Below are 25,493 nucleotides of genomic sequence, written 5' to 3'. Positions count from 1 at the left end.
CCAAAATCTAAATTAAATCACTTTAGATGCTACATTAAAAATAACACCATGGTATGTTACCTTACCACCATGATTCCTTTCTATGAAATTATCTCTGAATCACAAACTATCTCTCTGCTAAGGAACTCCACCTATGTAGTTCATTTAGTACGTCATAACTGTATCTTCTTTGGAAGCCTTGTGGATTTTAGCCCATAGCAACAACAGCAACACCCATAACAACAAAACCTTGGGGATATGCCTATGAAATTGGCTCGTATTTCAAGAAATGAGAACTTATATTTGCAGGAGAATAATGAGAATAAGAGCTCAGCTCTCTGTCCGGTTGAAAGTAGAAAGATGTATACAGAATTGTAGCATCTTTTAAGAAATATTTCTCCCCCTTGTCAGATTCTGGCTTCTTCTATAATGGAAGCAATCACTATTATTTGATAGAAAATTGTATTTGTGATGATAAATGTCTTTTCAGATGCTCAACATTTCTCAGCTTCTCTCAAGTTACTAATCCATCTCAATTTATTGCTTCATATGATTTAAAAAATATAGTTAAATGTGATGTTAATGAATCCTAGTTTGACTATCTTGTATTTGATATATGGGATGTAACTTTTCTGGAACTGATTATAAATTAGGCATAAGTGCCTTTTCTGAAGTCACAGAAACTTTAAAACCCTTATATTTGATTAGTGGTAAGTGACAGGTTATATTTCACTAAATTGTATGATTATTAAAAGGAATCAATCAGTCTCCCTATTTCTCTTCTTTATATGGGCAGAGATTCTGAGAATTGGATTTCAGTCGCCAGCCTACATTTCCGTGGTGAGGGATAATGTAGGCAGAAATGCCTAAGTTTGCCTCCCCAGCCCTTGCCTGTGTATAGAGTGCCTCTGCGAAGGCCACATAATGTGCCATAAAAGGATCAACAAGGGTTCTTCCCGATGCACAAACACTTTCTACACTGGGAGGGAGATAGTTCAGGTGCATCTAAACCTAGGATTTATTCTCTTACCGAAATGCAGCAACTTTAGACCCCCAACACACACAGACACTCATATAGTGATAACATCACTCAGCCTAAGTCAGAGGATGTGCAGTGCAGGAGAGGAAAGTTACACTTCTGGTGTAACTGGTGGTTACAGCTGACTGGCTATAGAGCATGCGCTGCAAGAGGACCAACCTTCCTCTTATTCTTATACCAAAGAATGGTGTCATTTGAGAGCCAGTTGAAGCCCTCTATGGAAAGCATGCACTTTGAGCGACTATGGAAAGAATTCTCTGTAGAACAAAGCTTAATCAAAATGAAGTACCCATTTTGACACAGAGAAGCATGGGGAGTGGAATGAACTGGGAAGAAGATCAGCTAAATAATGAACATGAATGTCTTGGAAGGATGGTGACACGGAAAGATGAGGACGCATATGAGACAAGGTTAGAATACTTCTACCAGTTGTTGTGGAAGAGAGATGGAAAGTTAGCATCAAAACCATACACTCCATTGGATGTGATTTGCTAGGTTAATTGTATGGAACACAGCATGTAGCTCATACCATAGAGAGGGTTTAGTCATTCTGAGCAAACTCTTTTATTGTTCCCAGTGGAGGATCCACAACTGACTACAGTCAAAGTTCTGATTTCCAACTAAGGCCAGTACAGTGCTAAATATAGCCAGAGCCGTTCCCTGCCTGGGGGTGACACACAATTTCATAGCCCATAACAACACCTCGAACAGGAGAAAAGAGGTAGTCATGATGGAATCTCCTGGATTGTAAGAAGGGTCTTGGAGTAGGTATGCTCCCATGAGTAATTGATAACACGATGGTCAACACTGAAGAAGTGTTGGCACAGCCCATTCAAATAAATGTCCCTATTTCAACTATTTGACCAGAAAAAATTATACACCCAGTGGAAATAAATGCATGAAGAGAAGTTGCAGAAAGAAAAGGATGGGAGGAGCTTTATAAAAATTTCAGCAAGATGGGCATACTAATAATTCATTTTTTATTAAGAAATAATAGAATTGGTCCTGCTTTGCTTATTACACCAACAAAATGTTGTTAGTTCATCCAAGAATAGCCTTTCAGAAATATGAAATTAGGAGAGGAGGCAAACCAACAATAATAATCTTCTTTTCCCTTCAGTCCCAGGAATTCTCAAGGGAAAATACTCCGCATCATACAAACTCTGTGAAGCCATAGGCCTCACACAGATGGTTCTTTCTGTTGAAACTAATGAAATTACCTAGCTGTGCAATCTTCAAAGATGCCCTCTGGAATATCTGTCTCTCCCCTGTATTTTTCTGCCATTTGGGTGCTTTTATTATGTTGTATTTTTATTTCCAGGACTTGGGGGGAAATCTTATTCCAAAGTTATATTGAAAACAAAACAAAAACAAGCAAAAAACAAAACACACACACACACACACACACACAAAAAACCCAAAAACAAACAAACAAACAAAAAAACCAGGCACATGTCTCAGAGTCTATAATGGGCTCTGAAGACATTCTTGCACCTGCTCTGTACCTGTCTTCTGCTTGCCTTGCTGCTAAATACTCCTACCTAAGAGGGTTGCTCTGGAAAGAGGAAAGTGCTTGGTCCCACCACAGACGAACTGATGAGGAATCACAAATTCTTAGCTCCTTTGCCTCAAAACAAAATCTAAATCTGAGGCTTCACCTAAAATGGCCCCCGTGCCTGGTGTCTTACCCATCCCTATCCTGCTTCTCTAGCTGTGGGGACATTTTCTTCTTAATCACTTGCACTCTGGGAGAAACTACCTCAGGCAGCGTCAGAAAGCCTGATCTGAAACCTAGTTAGACCCACCAGCTATGAGGCCTGGAAACCTATCATTTAACTACTAGGAACATCAATTTCTTCCTCTGTTTAAAAAAAAAAAAAATCTCTGTCTCTCTCCTTAATTTGCAGGGCTCTTGTGAAGACGAAAGGAGGTGATATATGTGAAGTATTTGGCATGGGCCCTAGTGTACAATAGGCACTCAATAAATGTTAGCTGAATGTGAAGATTTCGTGGCATGTCTTGGCTTCCACTATTTTAAAATCGACAGTATTATTTTTAGTTTTCCCTTGTTCCTCTCCAGCTGGTATGCTAGATTCATATTTATCGCACACAATTTGTGTATCTTTTTCCTGAGTTACGCAGCTCTTATTCCCTTGTTTTCTCATTGTGTGAAACAGACTTGAATAGAGGACAAGATTCTATAGTCACAGGCCACTGGCTTTGACCTCTACATGGGGCTGGCTTATATGAATGACTCTCATCACTCATGCAGAACCTTAATATAAGATAACAAATGAACCAAAGAAATCCCAAAGTTGCTTTTGTTTCAACAAAGTGATGGCCGTGTCTCCTTATGAAAAGTGCAATGAAAATTTAAACAATTATCTGGGAAATTCAGGACCAAGAAAAGCTATTATCTTTAATTTTCTCTAGTTCATTACTTTTATAAATTGTGCCTTTAAAAAAAATATTTGTATAATACAATCCTTGATACCCTGAGACCCTTTGTTCTGGGGAATAGCAAAAAAAACACAAAACAAAACAAAACAAAAACACCTTCCTTTATTTCGCATTGCCTTGTGTTCTGAGCTAGAGCCCTGAAAGCTGATACATACTCTGTGAACTTTCTTTGGGGAAAATTAGAGATCCGTTTTCTGCTCTTTGAGGAGATGCATCTAACATAAAATGTAGGCATCTGAACAACAGTCAGTGGTCTGTGAGCTTTTAGAAGTTGCCCCGGCTTATTTGCATAATTGTCTTCCCTTTATTGCTGGCATAGCTAGGGACAAAATCAAAAGAAATAATTATTTAATATTCTCAGGTCATATAATTTGGAAGGGCTTAAGACATCCTAGCAGCTTTGAAATGTCACAGTCCTTGAAATAATGTGTCCTGAAGATGGGCTTTGAGCCTATGTAGGGGTTTGATGGAATTGATTTTTCAATTCTATTATAAACACTCTTCCCTTTATGAATTTTATTAGCATGCATTATTCAAATATTATTTTTATTTACCTTTAGCTGTTGACAGAGAACATAAAAAAAGGAAAGGTTTATGAGCATAAAATTGTATTTAAATTGTGATATAAACAGCGAGGAATAATGTTCCCTTTTGAGAAGATAAAAACTTTATATTTCAAAAAAAATTATCACAAGATCAAATTACAATGGCTAACTGTCTTGCCTTCAGTGAAGGGGTTCAAAACAAATGATAGAAAACAAACATTTGAGAATTGGCCATTATTGTTCTTGTTTAACCTCAATTTTGCACACAACATACAATTGATGGGGCATCTCATTTGACCGTTTTTCTTTACTGCCAAGGCAAATTTCCACATCTCCTCATGGATCCAGAGTAGCCCTCTTTGACCTGAAGTCTGCCTATCCAGACCTCATCACCATGGCCATGACCATCCTAGTCTCTCTCTCTCATCTTATAAAGAGGCAGCAGAACTGAGTGATTACACAAGGCACCAGTGACATTGTCCAGAGCCAGGATGGACAGTGTGAACAAGAGAGAAGGGACTGGCTTGGAGAAAAACCAAAGTTTTGAATCGTCAGGGAACAATCCAGGAATCTATGGCCAATTAAGAGAGCAATTACTGTTGACATTTTTATTGGAATTTGGGAGTAATGACCATAATGTCAATGGAGAGTGAAATCTGGCCATTGTCTCTCCTTCCCTGTGGTTTTGTTTGGTGCAGTGAGAATGACGTTATTTTATAGAAGCTGCATACTGTTCAGAATTCAAACAGACCAGGGGCGCCTGGGTGGCGCAGTCGGTTAAGCGTCCGACTTCAGCCAGGTCACGATCTCGCGGTCCGTGAGTTCGAGCCCCGCGTCAGGCTCCGGGCTGATGGCTCGGAGCCTGGAGCCTGTTTCCGATTCTGTGTCTCCCTCTCTCTCTGCCCCTCCCCCGTTCATGCTCTGTCTCTCTCTGTCCCAAAAATAAATAAACATTGGAAAAAAAAATTAAAAAAAAAAAAAAAGAATTCAAACAGACCAGAGTTCAAATTGCACCTTTGTTCATTCCCAGCTGTATGACTGTGAGCAAATTATTTGGGTTCTCTGGGCGTTTTGTAAAGTTTAAATGAGAAACATGTGAAGCTCTTAGCAGAGTAATGTGTTTTGGACTCAACAAATACACACATTGATATAGTTGTTGTTTTTTTTTCTCAGCCAGCTTTATTGGAGGGACTTTTCAATGTCATTGTTGAAAATGAGGAGGTCATCCAGAATCAAATCTTGAATATGCCTCATTTTAACTTTTTCAGATATAAAATAAGCGGACCTTAGCTATACTTGGTGCTTTCACATAAATAACCATCTTAAACTTGGGAGGTCAGGAGGAAGAGGAGATGATTATGGCAATGTATAATACAGTATCCAATAACTTAAAATTTACTGAGACTAACTACCATACACTAATCCCATGGTATTTGTTCTTTATTCCAAACACCTCACATATGTGCCCACACATGTACCTGTGACTTATTTTGTGTAAGTGGAAGTTTGTACCTCTTTTTAAAAACCGAACCATGAGATTTCAAAGAAATGACATGTTTCCATCATCATCACTCAAACACAAACAACGCATACAGCCTCCATCGTCCTGTGCTCTAAGTAGGAAAGGTTTGAGGAATACTTAATGTTGAAAACCTAGATCATAAATCTTAGCAGTCTCTCCTTTTCTTCTTTAAAGTATTTCTTTTTTGCCTTTGATAATACAGTTTTTCAACAGGTTTCCAAAATGGGAGGTTTCCTCTTCCATCAAAGAGGAACCTCCAATGTGGAGTCTGTAGAGCAGTGAACCCCACCCACTATTTGCACATATGGATGAGCAACTGAGGAAGACACAGGCACATCTTTCACTGAACTCCTTACTCCATCGTTTCTGATTGTAGGAACAGTGGTTCTCTCTTCCCCTTTTCTAAAAAGTGGAAAGATGTCCTAGAGAAGGGAATAAGTTGGCAATCCAAAGTCTCATGGTGTTTCATGGCAATAATCTGTAGTCCTAGACTGATTGTCTGGAGGCAGAAAATGAGAGGTGGTGGGGAAGGTATTATAATATGAAAGAGTAGACTTGGAGGGGTGAGCAAACTAAAGCCCCTGAGTTGCCCCATTGGGGAGGGGACAGCAAGCTACCCTGGTGGAGGTCACATGGAGACAGACTGGAGATTGAGGACCCCACTGAGCCTCTTTTTTCTTCTCACCAGCTGAAGACAACTGTGGTAGTGCAGCCTCCTGCCTCAAGAGTGCACGCTCAGTTCCTCCCTCACAAGTGAAGTTTACTCACCTGTGAAACTTGGAATGGGCAACATTAGTGTTGAAAATGAGATCTTCTCCAGAGAGAGAAAGGATTTTCAAAGTTCACCTAATTCATCTTCACACGTCACAGGAGGAAAGCTTTGCTAGAAGCTGCAGTGGAAACAAGTAGTAAAGCAGTGTGAGGAAACTCCCACCTGACAGAAAACAGGTGAACGTTTTATGGTTCTAGAGCTTGGAGGGCTTTCTGAAAATCCTCCCTCTTCCCATAATCCTTTGAAAGAGAGGAAATGATATAACAGGCCTAGATTTGTAAGGGGTAGAGAGAGAAACAGCCAAGAGGCGGCTGTGCCCCTCTTCCTGAGAGAAAACAGCCTCAGAGGAAGCAGCACACAGTTAAATGGTGTGGGGGTTGGGGTGGGGGGAGTATTTGGGTAGAGAGAAGGCTGTAGAAAGGGCACCAGGAGTACCTGTGTCCTCACAGGAGACAAGTAGCTGATGGTTCTGGTCTAATAAATGTGCCCCGTGAGGGGTTACTGCATTGGGCAGATGGACCAAGCCTGATGTCTGGTCTGCAGGGAGATGGCTTAGCTCCCAGGGCACAATGCCTGTGTGAGGAGAATAGGACACAAGTGTTGCCAGCCATATACATCAGGTAAGAGTGGGTCACTTAGTACACAAGGATTTTTCCATCAGAGATCGATACGAATTACAGGACAGCATAAGAACCCATACTGCTGATAGCTACCTCTGAACTCCAGAGGATATGCAAAATCTGCCATTCTTCCCCATTCCATCTTGGAGAGGGAGAGGATTTGGGATGAACCTTTGGAAGGCAAACACAGCCTGGTAGGGAAATGGACCTTGAATCCAAGAGATTGAACAAACGAGAGGAAACAATTTAATCCTAGCAGAGACTGCGATACATTGAATTGTCAAGATTGTTCTCCCACAACTTTTTCAGATCAAGTTTGTATATATCTTTCAGATCTTTCAGATTAAAATCATATATATAATTTCATGGGGTGCCTGGGTGGGTCAGTCAGTTAAGCATACAACTCTTGATTTCAGCTTAGGTTGTGATCTGTCATGAGATTGGGCCCCCTGTCGGGCTCCACTGTGACAGCGCAGAGCCTGCGCGGGATTCTTTCTCTTCCTCTCTCTCTCTCTGCCCTTTCCCCTCGTGTGTGCATGCACACTCTCACTCACTCTCAAAATAAATAAACATTAAAATAACTAAAGGAAATGATAGCTCTAGCAATGGACTTCTTTCTGTCTTGACCCATTAACTTACATGAACAAGGTTAAACAAAATGAAATTCACAAATGGCACCTTAATCTAGAATTAGTTGTTGGTTGGTGTGTGTGCTTTTGCAAAATGTCATTTTCCCCTGACACCAAGTAGGATGTCAGTCCCCATTGCGTGGCCATGGGCAGTGGGCAGTACAAAGCCAGAGAGCTTCAAGTTACCACATCCATAAAATCGCACCAATTCTTTCATTTTACTGAGGAACTTAATTTTACTGTACTAGATTATCACTAATCTTTCTGCTCTAACAGTCTAGCAAATTATGATTCAGATAGGATAGTGGACCTTTTCTAGAGAAGAAGTTTTCTAGAGAAAACTCCTTTTCACATATTTCCACTTTATTTGAAGGGTGATTTAGTTTCTTCCTTGTCTGAAGTGAACTATCAGATCGCGAACTGTTGACTTTCTGTGCTGTCAAGTTATTTGAACTAAGTTAGCGATGGGGTCAGCTTGCCTATGTGGAAGCGTCAGTTGCCAACAATGTTCCTCAGTAAATCCCCCAATGATCAATGTGCTACCCTGCTGAGAAAATCTGTCAGTTGTATAACTCTGTCGTTGCCATACGGGCAAGTGGGAATGATGGAGAGCGTAACTTTGCACTTGAAGCTCCTTGCATACTACTGCACAGATTTTAGGCAACCACCCAGGATCCTAAAAGCAACTGTGAACTAAATTCCTATACGATCTATAAGCCTGCAGAAGATTTGTTTTTCCAAAGCTGCCTCTCGTGTTCCTTTTCCATTGCCACTCTGTCCCTGTGTTCCCCCACATTCTTGACTATGAAAATAAGAACTTATGGCTGAAGTGAGAAAGATACACAGCCTCAGAATAACACCATAACATCCAAGGGACAGATGAGACAACTTTTCAAGGCTGCCCAATAAGAATATTCTACAGAAATTATCTCACCTTTGATTTTGAGAATTAAAAGGGAATTCAAGATCCTAAGATCTCCCAAAAAAGGGAAACCCAGATACCCTCGATAATCCCTGCTTACTAGATGTGTCCAAGCTTGAGTTCCTCAGGAACTCACTTTTGGGGTGCCTGGGTGGCTCAGTAGGTTAAGCGTCTGACTCTTGATTTCAGCTCAGGTCGTGATCTCACAGTTTGTGGGGCTGAGACCCGCTTCAGTCAGCATGGAGCCTGCTTGAGATTTTTCTCTCTCCCTCTCTCTCTCTGCCCTTCCCCCTACTAGCATATGCACATGGGTGCGTTCTCTCTCTCTCTCTCTCTCTCTCACGCACACACAATAAATAAATAACATTAAAAAGAACAGAAGTCACTTTCACTGGAGACCATCCAATCTTGAGTCCCTTCTCACAGTTAGGAAACTCTTCATGGAACCCAGGTGTTTTCAGCATCACCATCCAACTTATAGTGCAACTGCAGTAACATTAATAACATGGCACTTCTGCTTGGAAGATTCCCCCATTGTTCTTTAGCTGAAGATATTCTCACCGAGGGAGGAAGGTTGACTCTCCCCAAGGGTTTCTGAGAATCCTCCAAAGTACTTATACACAATCCAAATGTTTCCTAGGTCCCAGAGGTTGTAGGTCTTAGATACAGGCATTTTCCCTTCAGAGGTCCCTAGGTCAGCAAGTCGAAGGAGGCAGTGATACCTCAGCATATAAACCAAACTACTGCAACCATTTCTGTCATGTTCCCAGTGTCACCTGGAGTCACCGATGACCTCCTCCAGATCACCAGACACTTACTCTCTGTGTCTTGGAAGGAGAAATATGGCTCTGTTTCTTGAGGGATAGGTACCTCTTTCAGAGGGCGTTGCCCCAGAAGAGCCATTGGGATCTTAGTGACATAGTTACGTCTTTTATCCCATCACCCCAGGGACTGGATGCTGGTTTTGTAGGATGTCAGGCACCGGAAGAAACCATCAAAAACTTTCTTCTGGCATATTTACAAGGGGCACCCATATGAGTTGTGGAAAGGCTGTTATGGCCTCTGGGCAACGAAAATGCCTGGGCAGCCCATGTTCCATCACCTTCTTACTTGTCCCCGATGTGTCAAGAAAATGTTGATACAAAGTTACAGAGTGTGAATCTTGAAGCTGCTGATTTGTGGAGAAGCTGAATCACCCAAGGAGGATATCCCAGGCCATCCAGGGAGAGCTCAGCTGAGGCTGTGCAATGGACTGTGAATGGCAAGCAAGTTTGGGTCACCTCTGGCTCTGAGGCGGTCTGTGCCTGGTGTCTGGTTGGGCAGATTCCAAACTCTTTTCCTCCAGACAGCTCACATCACAGATGGGCAGTCTGGACCTGGGGAAACTGACTGTGAAGCAGGCTCCCTTCTGAAAAACACTGCATCTTGGTAGTGAATCCCTCAGAGAGAGTACCGGAGACTTTTTCAGTAGCTGTCCCTCTAAGCATTTTTAAAAAATACATGTGTAAGACCAACTTCTACATTCTTTTGTTGGTCTATGTGTGATATGCACATTTCTCTCTCCATCTGTAACCAGAGCACTCTCTGATCCAAGGACCTGCTCTTCTATGCCCACTTGATGGTTGCCTTTGGCTATTCATGTATGTGCCTGTGTGCCACTCAGTGTGCCTTCTGGAAAGGATTTCGAGTCTCCTCCTCACTTTGATCTCTCTGCAAACCTTTGTCTATTCCAGCCACATTCTCTTTCTGACTTTTCAGGAGTCTCTTTGTGACTATTCGAGAGACTGCAAATTAGGCAGATGAGGTTTTCTTCTTACCTTTAGGGTCATTTGTTAAATGTAATCAGTCAGTGAGTATCTATTTGGCACCTACTTGTACCCACCCATATGGTAGGCCCATAAGAAATACAAAGAACTAGAAAGTCTTGTCTTTGTACTTGAGAAAAATCTAGTCTCCTTGGAAGAAATGTTTAGATCCAGTATAAGGAAATACATGATCAAGTATCCAGGGCTTCTTGGAAACAATACTTGATGCAGGGCTTCAAAAGAAATGGAGTCTACTGGGGATTTTTGGAGTGACCAAAGCTATTTCAAGAAAGAGGTGTGACTTGAGTTCAACCATGAAATTGGTTATGGGTTTGACCAATACTGGATCACGTAGAAGAGTAGAGCTTGAAGAGTGAGTTAGTTTGGGAAATAGACTTTGGTGAGGTGTTATAAGGGTCAGATAAGTGTAGGATAGTGAGTATACCTGAACCATATTGCTGGCAAAAGGAAGAAAGGTGAGTGCATGTGGGGCCCGTTTCCCCCAGATCCACCCCTTGCCCTTGCTCTGCTCTGATGTGTCCCACTGTTTCATGGGCCCTGGTGTCAGCTGGCTTCTGTGTCAGTTTGGTCAGTGGAAGGACAGGCAGATGATTGTGGATTAGGAAAAAGAAAGAACTCTAGTTACTTTTTCCTCTACTGCACTGTCCCAGGCATTGTCTCAGCAATGATCATCTCTCTCCCAAATAGGCCTGTGGGTTCTACTTACCGATTGGAGCCCCTGGGCTCCAGTAACCCCAGTTCCTTCCTTCATCCCCACCCTGCCCCTGCCTGGGGTTGGTAAATGGCTTCTCCCTGTCACTAATCTCTTAGAGATCTTCTTGCTCTCTCTGTGCCTTTTAGCCTCCTCATGAGTGATCCCTATTCGCTCTGTTAACTTTTAAGTACAGTGCTTTTTTTTTTTTTTTTCCTTTCCCTGGGTGGGTCCTGATTGATGTACAAGGTAAAAAGGTGGATAGAAAACTTTGTCAGGAAGAGGAAATGGAACTTGCTGTTTGATTTCATACAGAAGCTGAAGACAATTAATAAAATGGGCCTCAATATCATTGAAAGCAATCATTCTCAGTACCAGAAAACCAACATGGAAGATAGAGCAGTGAGTAGGAAATGAAGACCACTATGGGCTTTTCACCAAGAAGTTGCTGTGATTCTTGGGCAAATTTCAGATCATCTCTACAGCAGACCATCAGACTAAGCATTTGATCAGATTGGAGGGAGGGAGGGAGACATAATAGTTGGTGATACCATAAATCACTTCAATAACATAGAAAAAATATCTGAGTTATCCAAGTTAACGTAAACAAAACTAAAAGAATGAGGATGACAAGAAATGACTTGAGAGAGACAAGGTAGGAAAAGCAGAAACTCAGCAGTGCTGGAGACAATAACCTCTAGACCAGGGGTGACCAAAGTACAGGTGGCAGGCCAAATCCACTGACTGCCTGTTTTTGTAAATAAAGTTTTATTGGAGCACAGCCACACCCACTCATTTGTGCATTGTCTATGGCCGCTTTTGAGCTATAACAACAGAGTTGACTGTTGCAACAGGTAACCATGTATCTCTTAAATCCTAAAATATTTACCCTCTGATCCTTTACAGAAGTTTGCCAATCACTGCTCTAGTCTCACATGTGGTGTCCCACATGCCCCTTGCCATGAACTCCCAACCTTTCAAAGCAGAATTAATCCTACTTGGGTCTGTGCTCTCATGGCTCTTTTTATATACAGCTTTTATAACACCAGTCACATTGCAGCCTAATCACTACAGAAACTGTGCTTGTCCTAACCATCTCCCCACTGGATTATAGCAGATGTCATTTTGTTGACCCATTTCCATCCAGCCCCTGGGCAAACTGCCAGAATAATCTTTTAAAAACATGAGTCAGGCTATTTCAGTGTCCAACAGTCCCAGCCACCAGGAACTCCCACCAATTTAGGATAAAATTCCAATGCTTAGCAAATGGTCTTGAGTTCCCTGCCTACATCTTTGACCCCATGTTCTACACAGTCCTGCTACAGCCACACAGGCTCACTTTTGGTGCCCCCAAACACACCAAGCTTGTTCTCTCAGGGCTTTTGAAATTACTGGAAGACTCCTCTTCCAGATCCTCACAGCTGGCCATTTCCTGATACTCAGATCTCAACACAGATGTCACACTCCCAGAGAATCTGTTCCTAATAATTCTGGCTAAAATACTACCCTCCCTACTCATTCTGTATTAATTCACCCTGCTTTATTTTGTTCATAGCATTTACGGCCATCTGAAATTATTTATTTACTTTTATTCATTAACTGTTTCCTACAATGCAAGCTTGTTTCCCAGATTCATTGTTGCATTCCCAAAGGGTCGAGTAACTCTTAGCACATTGGTGCTCAATAAAGATTTGTTGAACAAATGAATTAATGAATTGTATAATAAATTCATTGTTTGTATTTTGCCTCAACCAGACTTCAAGCTCTTGCAAGCCAAGGATCACACAACTGTTATATCCTTAGCACATAATATGGTGCCTGGCGTTCAGTTACTGTATTTAGTAAATATTTGCTGAACAAATAATTTAGCTGTTGAGTGAATACTTAAAGACAGCGACAGTGCATGCAACCGTAGAGAATTGATACTTCATCCTATAAATATGCAAACTACCATTGAATTATACTAAGGTATTCTTATGAGATGACAGGTATTGATAGTATTCAACTTTACAAGCTTTGAAAGATTTCAGGTAATGGCCATGGTTCCAATCTACCTAAGTGGTCAATTATTTTTGCCTTCAAACTACCGCAAATGTCTGCAAACATCTCTGGTTTATTTGTAGTAGTATGTGTTCATCCACAGGTAAAGCCTACAAATTCTGAATCGGTAAGAGACAAGATTACAAGCCTGGCATCTTCAAAAGTGGTGCATTTCAGACCCAATCATGGAGTTCGAGGTCTGACAGTATTGCACGGAAGCAAAATAAGAGTCTATTTCTCTCCAACTTCTCTTTGATGACACTAATCTTGGGTGCTTTTGTTAGTTCAGGTTCTGTTCAAAATGAATAGGGAATAGAGAAGACAGCTGAATGTCATACTCCTTTTCTTTCTGAGGTAATTTACCCCCTGAAGAAAGAGAAAAATCAGTATTTGCAGGTGCAAATTCGTTCAAAGTCAGCTATCCAAAATCCAAGTGTTGTAAGTGAAGATGCTATGCCTTGAGCTTCAGATCGTAGCTATTGAAGCTCATTATGAGTGAACAAAGAAGTTGGTCCTGCCATAAGACAACCTTCAAAAGCCTACTTTATATCTGCTCCCATGCACATGTGTCCAGATCTGGTGTGGTCACACGCCAGCACTCTTGCAGTCAGAGAATGGGCAAATATGGCATCTGGGGAGGCAGCTGTCAGGCCTGGCAGGGCGCAGTCCCTTCTCAGGGTCACCGCATTCCAGCATCTGTTCCTCAGCTTTGCAGATCCAGAAAATGGAATGTGTCAGTGTGCTTGTAGTTGATTAATCCCTGGAATTTACAAGAGACTCATGTACAAAACAGAGTGCCGATTTAGCAGTTTACACTAAGAAATGTAACTGCCAAGGGGTTCAGAACGTTTATGTCAGCAGGAGAAGGCAGCCGCCTAATGGCGCAAGGAGGCAAATCATAATCACAAGTTTGCTGGTGGAGCATGGACGGGGAACAGGAGGAGGAAGTTGTGTGACCTTAGTAACAGATGTCATTAGGCCTGACACATCCATCTCCAAATTGAGATTTACCTGCCAGGAAGGCAGGACACCAGGATTCTCTGGCCAGTGCTGGAAACACGCTGACAATTCTTGCTCACTGGCCTTTGTTTTTCCCGATTGCTTGCTGGACCCCCACATATCCTGTCTTCACACACGTTAATGCCACTCAACAGGTTATGTCTTTTATTTGTGTGTTTACATTCAATGAGTCTTCATTGCTAATAGTGATGACTGAGAGATAATAAACGCAAGATGTATGCTAATAAATCTACAGTCAATTCTGTTGAATTGCAGGTTTTGAAAACGCGAACAACTGACCTATTAGGGAACCATTTGCAAATAACATGAATTTCGCGTGCTTATGCACAATACTGTCTGGAAGAAGCACTGGGTGAAAACAAAACCTCTCACTCAGCTGAAACGAACCACTTAGGAACACGCACTGTGCATGCGTGCACGTACACGAGGTGCCTACAAGCTGCCTCAGTTCCCCACCTGTCATGAGGCAGCCCATCCGTGTCCAGTGTCACCATATGTCATCCAACTTCAGATCCCCCTTCCACAGTAACACGCAAGCGGCAACCCTTCCGATACTCAGTTTCACAAACAAACATCAGGTCTTTTTCCCAATACAAAGCCATATTTATTGTAGCATTCGTACATTAACCATGACTCATGTAAAATTGCACTGCCATTTTCTTTAGGGTCTTAGTCTTTGTTGTAATGTATGTCACTGATGGTTTAGTGTTATGCCTCCTCCAACCTCGCTTTTTCCATGAGCCCTGTGGTTTTTATTGTGCAATTTTGCACGGCACAGTGATTTTTAGAAATGCATATGTTGTGTTACAGCAGAACTGACTGTACCTTATTATTTAATCTTCCCAAAATAATCACTTTTCATAGGAGGAAATTGAGATTCAAGGAGTTTGAGTAATTTACCCCAGAACAAATAGCTGGTAAGTGGTCAAGCACAGATTCAAACCATCTGCTCTAACATGCGGTGAAAACCTTGGGTTTCTGATTTGATAGAGGAGCCAGCCAGCCTGCCTTTTAAGGTGGTTTTCACCAAGAACTAATACTAGCTATCATTTACTCAGGGTAGTGTAGTAGTGAGTGGTCTGCCTTCCAAAGCCCTACTGCCTGGGTTCAGATCCTGGCTCTGTCACTCATGACCCGTGTAACAATAGGCAAGTTATGTAATATGGCGTGTCGTTGCAAAACAGCCCAAGAATCTCCCCGTCTTGTATCCCACCCCTTGCAATACGATTCGCCATCAAGAGGAAGATTTCATCTTCCTCACACCTTGACTGGGCTAGCCTTGTAACCTGATCTAATGAACAAATCATAGTAGAAATGACACTGCACCGATCCCAAGGTTAGACCTCAGGAGCCCTTGAATGATTCACTCATTCTCGTGGAACACCACCACCACCGTGTGAACAAGTCCAGATGAGCCTGCTAGGTCACATGAGAGATCGCATGACTCTGTCACCCTGGTATGCCCCCGATCACAATGAGTGGATGCCAGAAATATGAGGGAGGCCATCATAGACTTCCCAGCCATCAGTGAGCCAACAGCTCATTGCGGATGCATGAATGAGGCCAGTGAAGATCAGGTGAGCCAGGCCCAGGTCAGCAGAATCATTATTTTATGCTACTAGATTTGGGGTTATTAGAAAAAAGCCACGAGATGCTTTTAACTTCTCTATACACCAACTGTCCCGTATGTAAAGTGGGAAGCATTGTGCTGTGAGGATTAAATGACTTAAGTACATAAAGAAATACTTGGAATAATACCTCAGGAGGTGAGCTCTGCCCCGGTTATCCGGTATAACAAAAATGATGGTATGAAACAATGATTTAATATTAATGTTTCTCAAGATTCTGAGGGTTGACTGGGCTCAGGTGGTTCGTACTTGGGCTCTCACATACAGGTGCGGGCAGACAATGATTAGGGCTTTGCTCATCTTGAAGGCTTCTTCACTCATATGGGACCAGGGCTAGAAGGGTCAAAAGTTAGGGACTGGACCAACCGGGGCTCAGATCTTAGTCTCATGGTTCATGAGAGCAAGCCCTGTGTTGGGCTCTGCCCTGACGGTGCAGAGCCTGCTTGGGATTCTCTCTCTCCCTCTCTCTTTGACCCTCCCCCACTCTCTCTTTCAAAATAAATAAACATTAAAAAAATTAAGTACTACTGTTCATCAAAAGGCACAAAACTGGAAGGATATATTTGCATTACATATATCCACACATAACTCCTATCTAAAATATTTAAAGAACTACTACAGAACAATAAGCAAAAAGGTACATAACAGAACAATTAGCAAAGATGTCACACAAGAAGATATCTAAACGGCCAGTGAACACAAACACATACTCAAGTGCATAGTCATCAAGGCAATACAGATTAAAACTGTAATGTGATGTTATTACATCGTCACCACAGCGACTTCGATGGAAAAAGATGGAAATAAAATGTGGGCAAGGGTATGGAACAACTGAAACTTTACTAACTAGTGTTTGGAGTCTGAGATGGTGCACCCATTCTGGAAAACTGGCAGTAAAACGCCTCTACTCCACCTACTAAAAGCTTCCTAAAGCTGAATATACACAGACTCTGGGACACTTGCACTTCTGCTGGTAGGTATACATACCCAGCTGAAATTGTCGTGTATTCACTATAAGACCGTGCCCAGCAGGTTCATAGCACCATTATTTATAGTGGCAAAAAACAACTGAAAAGAATTGCGAACAGTCACTAATGAACCGGATAGCTAAACTGCTGAGATTTATTCAGTGATATACTACATGCTCCCTGCTGTACGGAAACCAGGATGAACAAACTATTGCTGCACGAAGTAACGTGGATAAGTGGCACAAACAGTATGGTAAGCAAATAAGCCAAATGCTGAAGAGTATGATTGGATTTATGTAAAGTTCACAAATCATCTAGGGTGATAGGAGTAAGAACAGAAGCTCCCCTGGGCAGAGGGGTAGTAGCTGGGAAGGATCTTCAGGTTGAGAGGCTTCAGGTTGATGTTAATTTTTCATGTTTTGATCTGGGTTCTGATGACACACATGCATTCAATTTGTGAAAATTTATTTGCACACTTTTCTGCATGGATATAACTGTTGAATACAAAGTTTATTATTTTTCAGTGTTTATTTTTGAGAGAGAAAGAGAGAGAGAGCCAGAGCTTGAGCAGGGAGGGGCAGAGAGAAAGGGAGACACAGAATCTGAATCAGGCTCCAGGCTCCGAGCTGTCAGCACAGAGCTCGACGCGGGGCTCAACCTCATGAACTGCAAGATCATGACCTGAGCCGAAGTCGGACACTTAACCAACTGAGCCACCCAGGTGCCCACAGTTTAATTTTTTTAAATAAAAGTAAAATCAGTGGGATATAAAAAAAATTGTAAAGAGAATTAATGGAAGAATAAGAGATATGATTTCCAAACTACTTCAGGGAAAAATTGCTCAGGGAAAATAATCACATAGAGCACAGAGAAGTGAGAAAGAAAAGCCAGAAGCCGTAGTAACTAGATAACAAGACAATTAGAAATATCTAACAAAGTTAAGTCCAGATATATTAGAAATTATAATAAACGTGATTGAATAAAAACTTCTGTTGAAAGAGTTCTCGAGGAATCTGACTAAACACTGTCTACCTTTATGCTGTCCACAAGAGACCTAGGACAGTGACACAGAAAGCTTGAAAATAAAGCAAGGGAAAACACTATCGTAAGTCAACACCACCGAAAGGAAAGCAAGCGCAGCGGTTTTAATTTTTGACAAAATGAACTGTGAGGTAAAACAGAACAAAATGAAAGCCATTAAAAAGAGAAGAGTATTTATTATTGATCATAAGGTGTGACCCATCAAAAAGTTAACAGTTATGAACATTTATATGCCTAATAACATAGTTCCAAAATACATAAACCAAAACTTGACAAATCCACAATCAGTATGGGAGATTTTCACACAAAAAATCTTAAGTTTGTCACTTTGAAGGAGGCTTATTTTGCATACCCCTCTTAAAGAGGCTCTAATGCCTTTGATTAATACTGTCACCAAACTTGATCAGAGAGAGAAAACTCTGCAGGAGAAAATAGAGATTATTCTCAAATATATAAGGCAACTTGACAAAAAATTCCTTTAGTAACCTAGGAAGGAAATCTCAATACCGTCTACATCAGAAGTCATGCAGGCTATCTTTCCTGACAATAATGCAGTCAACAGGGAAATCAACAAGAAAGGGATTTTGGAAAAAGCCCATCTAGTGTGAACACATGTGTCGGATATTTAAGAATCCCTCACATTGTACAGCTTTACTGTTTATTGAAATCCATTTTATAGATAAGTCCATATGCTTCTGCTCATTATCTCCTCCCCAGTTCACAGTTGTGAGGTTGCAACGAAGACCCACCATTTGTGCAAGTCATAGGACTAGTGTGTGTTACAGCTGAAATTAAAACAAATCTTGTTTGTGCTGATTCGCTAACTCAGTCTTTCCCACAAAGGCTTCCAGATGGGTCAGGGTTGCCATATCCCTGTGAATTTAGGGTATCTACGCCTCAAAACCATCATCTGTGGTTAAGTCTACATTTAGACACCAGCTTATATTTGCCTCTGTTGCTAAAAGTAAATCTTACAAAACTACTCAATAAACCCCAAGTACAGCTATTAAACCTTTACCCTTTTGCCACAGGTCCTTTAAAAGCATGACCGCTTTTATGCCTTTAGTGAAAATTTTGTCCACAGAGAGCCACAAGTTACATCTAAGCAATGATATTATTTTCAATATTGGTTGTATCTTTCCCTTTTTTCCACATTTACAAGTTCTAGTGTCAAAGCCCATTTTTCTCTTTCCCTTCCTTTTCCTCCTATATCCCTTCTGGGGAGACTGTGTATTAAAGTTACTTTCTAAGCTGTAGAGAGGAAGTAGGACAGTGTCTATCCCTTTAAACACTTGGAGGAATTACCCTCCACACATCCACTTGCCTTCAGAAGGGAGTCCAAAAGGACAACTTAAAAGCTTTGCAGGTAGCTAGTGACCATGACCTCTTCCATATAGTCTCAATGTGCAAGTCCCACAGTAGTCTCTATTTTTATACCAAAGCAATGCACTGTCTTTAGGTTTTCTTTTCTCATTTTTATTTTATTCTCTTTTATCTTCCATCTCATTTATATATTCTTTTTCATTTTCCCTAAACCTTTCTTCAGTACAATTCTGTAACTCTGCATTCATCTGGACAAGAAATCAGGAAATAACTAGGGGGCGGGGGGAAGAGGGGCAAGGAGAAAAAGGAAAAGACAAGAAACAAGAAAAGGTGCTTATTGTAATAAAGTATTTAGAGAAAGTAGGTAATGTGGGATGAGAAGAGCAGAGAACTGGGTTTTGTATGGGTTTTACTGTGCAGAATGGGAAGAGAACAGGCGAAAGAGAAGTCAAAGGATCAACGTGACAGTAAATTGAGCAGAAGAGTGAAATGGAGTTAGGATCTATTTGGTGGCTTGGTCATCAATTAAGTTTCTAAATTGTTACTCTTGGACAAACTGCTGACCTTGCAAAATGGTGTCAATAGAAAATGCTTAGGCTATGGCATATAACTTGTAACTTCTCGTTCGGTTTGTTACTTGTGTCTGATTCTGCTCACTTTGATAGAAACAGCTTTGAAATTGACACAAATGAACAGTAGATTTGATTGGGAAAGCAACCAAAACAACCACTCGTTTTCATCTCACATGCAAATCTTAGCACTTCACTGACAAAACCATACTGTTTTGCAATAACTTTCGCGTCTAATGTAGCATACATTGGAAATGATATTCCTCTTTGAAGCATATCAACACAATCTTTTCATGTTGGAACCTACCTGCCTAAGCACCTTCTTCTTTCCTTTTCTTCCTGTATTTTTGAAGTGGCTAATACATGCATACCTTGGTGTTTCACTCTAAAAAATGTCACAAAAATAAAGTTAAATGAAACAGCCTTATTTTGCATACCCTTGCTTTAATCACAGTTTTTGAGAAAACAAACAACAATGTAATCTGATTTACAATTGTAGTGGACCTATATTGTTTTTATCTTCTAGGCGCCTTTTATTTTCTGGTAACAATTCCCCCGCCCCCTCCTGCCTTGGAAGAATTCATATTCTCTCTCTCTCTCCAAATAAATAAACTTTAAACACACACACACACACACACACACACACACACACACACACACACACACACACAAAAGCTCTTCTTAATGATTATAAGCTGCTGCAACCATTTCGTGGGTGTGACATACGTGACCAGAGCACTTTACAGGCTGCAAGGCTCCGATTTCCATTTTGTTTGATGGTAAAACTATGAATCTGATGCACCAAGCGTTTCAGCTCCTCCTTAAGTAGAAATTGCTGGGTAAATTGCACTTTTTAAAACATTGTATTCTTTCAGATCATTTGAAAACCTCTTAATGAAAGTTTGCCTCCATGGTCAGGGTAAAAAATGTAACATTGTTTCCCAAAACATGTTGAAATTAACATTTTGAAAGCAGTGAGTTATTAAAAATCTAGCCTCTGGGAAGAAGAGAGGAACTAGAAATTCTCTTCCGCTAAGGAGAGGAGACACTAACGGAATGCACAGGCAGGAGAAAAGCAGTCCACTTACATCTGGGGCAGAACTTGTTAGTCCCTCGAACCCCCTTTCCTCCTCCCACAACTGCACTAAAATCATCCCTCAATCACGCTGCATTGTTTCTCACTCCAATGCCTTTGAACAGACTGCTCCTCACTTCTTGATGAAGTACTGTCTTTCAAGACCCAGCTGAGATGTGACCCCTTCTGTGGAGATTTCTTCAGCTCTCTAGCTCCCCCCTCTGCCCCCTCCGACTCTCTGTTTAGCTTCCATGACAGCACAGTGCATGTGTTTGGTTTCATGGTAGCCTCCCCTGCTTGGCTGTCAATTACATGAGGGCATTTGTGTCTTTTCCGTAGTTCCTAGCTCAGTACCTGACACCCACAAATGCTGAAGAAAAGTGCTTATTCAATAAATATAAAAAGACTTGCTTAGTTAAATTTCTCTTCTACCGGACCCAATCTGCCTCTTAAAATGGCAGCCAGAGAGGGCTAGGTGTTCCCTTGGGGTCCTTGACGTCACAATAAATCTGACTTTAAAGAAGTAACAGACCTGAGCCCCTGTCTGGCAGCTGCATTCAGCAACTTGCCAACAGAATCCTGTGACTGGGTTGCTGTGGTTTCCACCCAGGAAGAGACAGAAGAGACCTGAAGTGCAAAACCCAGGACTGTGTAACCAGCTAGGCCAAATGGCCGGTTTTAAAACCCAGGAATGCCAGTTGTATTCCTCCAGTAGCTAGTGATCAAACCATGTGAGCATTCGCAACAGCAGAAAGTTAACCTCTTTTCTCTAATTCTTAAAGATGCTCTACAGCATGAAGACACCTGCTTCAACCAAGAGAAGGTAAACCTACGCTAGTTGTAGCCCATTCCTCCAGGAGTTTGCCTACAGGTGGAAGACATTTATGAATTAGGGGAGCACAGGAATCAAAGGTTGGGGACATCGCCCTGGATCCTAGTAGAGAGACTGTATAGGTCCCAGAGAGTAAGGACTGATGAGCAGTGTTGCTAGGACTAAGAGACCACAGTAGCCAGGACTCTTCAGGTACGGGTGATAAAATCCCAAAGCAAACGTAACTGGCAAAAAAAAAAAAAAAAAAAAAAGATATGGAAGAGAGATGTTCCCCGTCTAAGGTCTCAAAGCACCCCCTATGGGTTTCTTTATAATTTATCATATTGTCTGTTTTCCCTTCCAGACTCTGAGCCCCTCACACAAAGCCACTTCAATTCCTCCTGTCTTTCTGTCTCCAACACCCACCAGGAGCCCAGTGTATTGTCTGACACTTAATTTACACTTCACATATTTCTGCTATTGAACAGGTCTCTAAGAAGGGAGGGTGAAAGCTAGACACTTCTCCAAAGTCCTAGAGCTAAAGACAAGATTTTAACCCAATGTGTTCTACCACATAAATTTCAGGTTACTTTTAGGTGTTCCTTGATTCTGTTGTTATGAGGCATTTTCCCTTTGTTATGTATGGGGACGCCTGGGTGGCTTAGTCGGTTAAGCGTCCAACTTCGGCTCAGGTCATAATCTCAGGGTTTGTGGGTTCGAGCCCCACGTCGGGCCCTGTGCTGACAGCTCAGAGCCTGGAGCCTGCTTCCGATTCTGTGTCTCCCCCTCTCTCTGCCCCTCCCCCACTCGTACTCTGTCTCTATCTCTTAAAAATGAATAAACGTTAAAAATTTAAAAAATTATGCATGAATACTAGAGCTTTATATGGTGTAGAAATAGAGCTATGAGTAGAGGAGAGAAAGAAATGCAGAAAGACTACTTTTTCTTCATAATGATATGTTCAGTGTTTTATCTAGTGCCTGAGAAAGTAAAAGCTTAATCAATTACACTGTGGTTTCGAAATGAAACGTGGTGCTCTACTGACTGTTCTTTGCTCCAGACCAGCTTGCATGTGCGGGCTGGTGTTTGGTGCAGTGACTCTGATACAGTGTAAGATTTCTGAGTGACAGAATGATATCAGCTTTGTGCAGAAGTTAGCTGCAATTTTATTGAAAAAAAAAAAATTATCTGACGAGATTGAGCAGTTAGGGCATATGCATAAAAATGCCCCGGCAAAAAGCTGTCAGGTATCTGCCTCATCAAAGTGACTTACACAATAGAGAGAAAAAAAAAAAAAATCCAGCTTTTCTTCCAGCCTGATAGATCATTAAATGGGCACTATAAAATATCATTGCTTTCCTTTCTTGCTTTTTATCACTACCAGTACAGACGTTAAGTTTATCCTTAACACTAAATGGACATTCCATCCTATGGCATTTCTTCACAAGGAGAATGTCAAATTCTTACAGTTATCACCTCATTTATTGCACATGTATTTAACGCATTGATTGCCTATTTTGTGGCAGATGGAAGATTTGGATGTGGAAAGATGAGTAATAGCACAGCCTTATTTAAGGAGCACAAAGTGTACTGCAAAAAAAAAAAAATGGCCATATAATACCATAAATGCTATGGTAAAGATTTTACAACATACTATATTATCATGGAGGGAAAAAAAACCCTCCAATTTTGCACCCCCCTTCCCATGGGAGGATGAGGATTTGGGAGGGTTAAGCATGTTTATAAAGAGATGCCATGGGAAATGTACTGCAGTACATTGGGAATTTTAGAGGCACTCTCCCTTTGGGGTCTCCTAAGCCCAATAGGTTTCTATTGGAATAATAAATTAGTAAAGAGTTGCTTGTTGAGTACAAAATTTACATAATTCTAAGCAAAATGGAGATCTGGAACTGACTCAGTTAGCATGAACCACACCCACAATCTGAGTGAAGCAAGCCAAACCAATCAATTATTAATTTAGTTCACACAAAGCAAGGTCTTTCTTCCCAATCTCCATGGAAATTATTTCTCCAGACTTCAGTCACCATTTCAGGTTTACTCCCCTCTAAGCACCTAATCCAAAAGGGGATGCAGGTGTAGTCATAAGAGTATAAGCTTGAAAGGGTTAAAATTCATAGCATTGGGACACAATGGCAGTAGGAAACCTGGATGTACAACTTGGGACATCAGGCATAGCAATGGTTGAGAATAACACTCTTTGGAAAATTTAAAAAATGGTGTGTCTGATGGATGGGTGATATGGTTGGCTTTCCATTATAGCCCTCAATACATGACTATTTGTTCTTTGATCAAGATCATGGCTACTGGACTCCAGGCATAATGGAGGCAGGGAGAGAGTATACTGGTCCCATTCACAGAACTTAAGGACATTTTGTGGCTGTCAGAAATAAATATAGGAATGAAGATAGAGGAGCTTTTTCCTTACTGGAGTTCCCTTGATTTTTCTTTCTGACAATAATTGGTTCTCAGTTGCACCACCTACTGAAATGGATTCTAAGGATCGCTACTCACTATCCTTACTAAACTGATTCACATGTGAAGTAGATCCCAGAACAAATCTTTGTGAAGAACTGATTCTGAGCACCAGATGTTCCCAATTTTGTAAACAGTTATCATAGGAGATACTCAAATAAAACATTTTAAGAATAAAATATTCTAATTTAAAACACTAGCATATATATTCCTTAGTACTCTGAGGAAGTGTATATTTAAAAGACATGTGAGAAGATACTGTGAAATGAGGAAGTGTTAAGATGTTACAACTGCAAAATTTTAGATTTTAAGGAGATTCCAATTCCACGTTCTAGTTATGCCCAGGATGGTTGCTGTGGCTTATTCTTTTGCTGAGGTGGACTGAGAAGCTCTGAGACATAGCTAAGAGGGTGGGGGAGGGCGATTTATTATGTGAGCACCACATGCTTATTGCAGAAAAAGGAGAGAACACCAAGATAAAGATAAAAGGAAATATCTTTTGCACCAAGCAAAAAGATAAAAAGGAAATACTTATGACCTCATGACTTATTAGATAACCTTTATTAGTAAGCTTTTAAAGTATATTTTCGAGATTTTTTTATGCTTTAATTGCAAAAAAAAATTATACAACATTCTATGATTTATGTAACCAATACCCTATTGTAGGATATTTGGATTGCTTCCAATTTTTCTCTACCATAAATAAGTCTACAGTGAACATCCTTGTAAATCTTTGCGCACACCCTAAATTCCATTAGGATACATTTTTAGAAATGGGATTGGGGGGATGAGCAATGGGCACATTTTTAAAGATTCTCAAAGTATTGCCAAGTGTCTCTGCAGAACATTGGTATCCACAGACTCTGAGCCTGCTCACGTCCGTAGTCTGATTACTTGTACTTTGCTCATCCTAACTTGTCACTCATATTGCCACAATATTTCAATAACCACTGAAGGATTCTTGGATGTTCCAAAGCTCACCACAGTGGTTGAGAACAAGGTTCATTTCCTTAGAAACCTCTTTCTTTTTCCTGAGTAGTTACATATGGCCATCATTTTTTTTTTTTTCAGATTTTTCCAATCAGTTAACAGCAGTGTAACACAACTGAGAACATTTCGCTTATCGATCGTCCTCACAATAGGCTACAATTTATGCTAAGCCATGTGCAAGATTTCTCGATGAGAACATTTATACTGAGAACAGATTTTGAATGATTTGGTATTTAAACACCACCACTCACACACACTGAACCATTTCGATTATGCAAGAACTTGGTTCGGGAGAGAGATGCTTCAAAAAAAACTCTTGTTTCTCTTTGAGGCCAGTGCTCGAACGTGTTTAAATGGTCATTTCATTAAGATCAATTAATTTGTTAATTTTCCCAGCCACAGAGGAAAATGTTGAGAGGAAAAGTCGATTTTCAATCTGTGGGGAAATGATGGCAGTGCTGCTTTTAACAACCAATTACAGCAGTTGCCTTCTGGAACACCTGGGCTGCAGTCTCCAGCTAGATTCCTTT

This window comes from Lynx rufus, unplaced genomic scaffold (assembly GCF_022079265.1).
Source record: "Lynx rufus isolate CCGP_SWC_20201006 ecotype Redwood Valley unplaced genomic scaffold, mLynRuf1.p SCAF_11, whole genome shotgun sequence".
In the NCBI taxonomy this organism is placed as follows: Eukaryota; Metazoa; Chordata; class Mammalia; order Carnivora; family Felidae; genus Lynx; species Lynx rufus.
This window is presented reverse-complemented; position numbering follows the sequence as displayed.